This window comes from Procambarus clarkii, chromosome 22, assembly GCF_040958095.1.
Source record: "Procambarus clarkii isolate CNS0578487 chromosome 22, FALCON_Pclarkii_2.0, whole genome shotgun sequence".
Taxonomy (NCBI): domain Eukaryota; kingdom Metazoa; phylum Arthropoda; class Malacostraca; order Decapoda; family Cambaridae; genus Procambarus; species Procambarus clarkii.
The window spans coordinates 34,742,970-34,744,899 of record NC_091171.1 but is presented as its reverse complement, the minus strand read 5'-3'; positions in this window follow the sequence as shown (position 1 = coordinate 34,744,899).

Sequence of the window (1,930 nt, the reverse complement as noted above, 5' to 3'; positions counted from 1 at the left end):
TAGTTCAACGCTGGTAGAAGCACCCAAAGTCACTTTAACAAAGTGACTTTTTAAGAAGTAACTTTTACTAAAAACTTGTTTACCTTTTTAACTTTTTTTAACTTTTAACTTTAAGAAGAAGTAACTTTTTTAAAGTGGTCACTTTAACCCCAGCTGGCAAACGCTCGAGAAACGTTGCTAAGATAACAACTGAGAATTAACGGTAATTCAACGTTATACCAATGTTGTTTGCCCGGGTCTGCCCAGTCGGGTCCACCCCAGCAGACACGCAACGTAGGCACAACGATCCAATTTCTTTCCTTACTATGCACCCCATACTCATCCCGTGGGCGGTGGTAGTTGCGGTTAAAGAGGCAAAGCCACATCGCAGCTATTTGTTAACCCACTTTACGTTCATACAACACCATGACGAAGTAGTGTTGTTAATAAAACATTGTAATTACGGTGATAGATGAGGGGTGAGCTTAGCCAGCTAATGGGAAGATGCGTCTGTGCTCTACACCATTAGAGGCGAGAGAGCCGGATATTGAGAATGATCGCTAAGGGACTATGAATATGCACAGTTGATTTCCTCCCTGGGAACGTTTTCTTTTTACAGCCATTTTTGTATGCATTTTTACTGTATTGTCAAAACAAAAGAGTAAGCTGTAGAGATGCAAAAAATATTGAAGCTGTGTACAATGGGAAATAACTGGCCAGTATTCATCAAACATTTATATATCAATTTCCGAAACCTGTACATGTTTCAACACTTATGGCAACTTTGTTTACATGTACTAAGACTTTATGAGCTTCAAATTATTACAACCCAAAGGTTATTATTGTTTTAAACTACCTCGTAATGATTTGGAGCTTATAAACCATTTAGTAAATATCACACATTATATATATATATATATATATATATATATATATATATATATATATATATATATATATATATATATATATATATATATATATATATATATATATATATATATATATATATATATATATATATATATATATATATACCTCTAGCTGGAAGAAGGGGGACCCATAGCCTCGGAGGAAACCACGCATAACGCATTAGAGGGAATGTTTAGATCCCCTGTTTAGGGGGATCCCCCCTGTTCCCCCCTGTTTAGAATATATATATATATATATATATATATATATATATATATATATATATATATATATATATATATATGTGTGTGTGTGTGTGTGTGTGTGTGTGTGTGTGTGTGTGTGTGTGTGTGTGTGTGTGTGTGTGTGTGTGGGTGTGTGTGTGTGTGTGTGTGTAGGCAGCGAAAATTGTTAGCAAAACATTGCAACATAGTGGTTGCCAGGATCAAGTTTGTCTTCCGTTACCTATGGCAGATGACTACGTTACCTGCGGCAAATGGCTACGATTGGCGAACCTCCCAATCCTGAGCACTCCCAAGTGCAAACTCTGCGAGCAGGAACTGGGTCATGATCACACACACACTACAATATTATTTTCTCCGTTCATTAGTCCCGTTAGATCTGCCGGTATTAGTTACCGACAGGTTTAACGATATGATGCAGCTATGTATTTACACCTCTCTCAACTCTCTTGTGCCTCAGGATATATTCATCAAGCAAGGGAAGGCTCACTTACGGGCTCACCATAGCCCGTGCTACATGGACACTTCGTTCTGAGTAGCTAAATCTAAAACAACAACAACGGCAGGCTCATTCAGTAAGGATTGAAGGGGGGAGGGCGGAGGCGGGGCCCAAGAGCAGTAGCTCATCCTCTTCAACACCCCCCCTCCCCTCCCTCCCAAATGAGTGAGTAAAGCGAACAAAGAGAGAGAGAGAGAGAGAGAGAGAGAGAGAGAGAGAGAGAGAGAGAGAGAGAGAGAGAGAGAGAGAGAGAGAGAGAGAGAGAGAGAGAGAGAGAGAGAGAGAGAGAGAGAGAGAG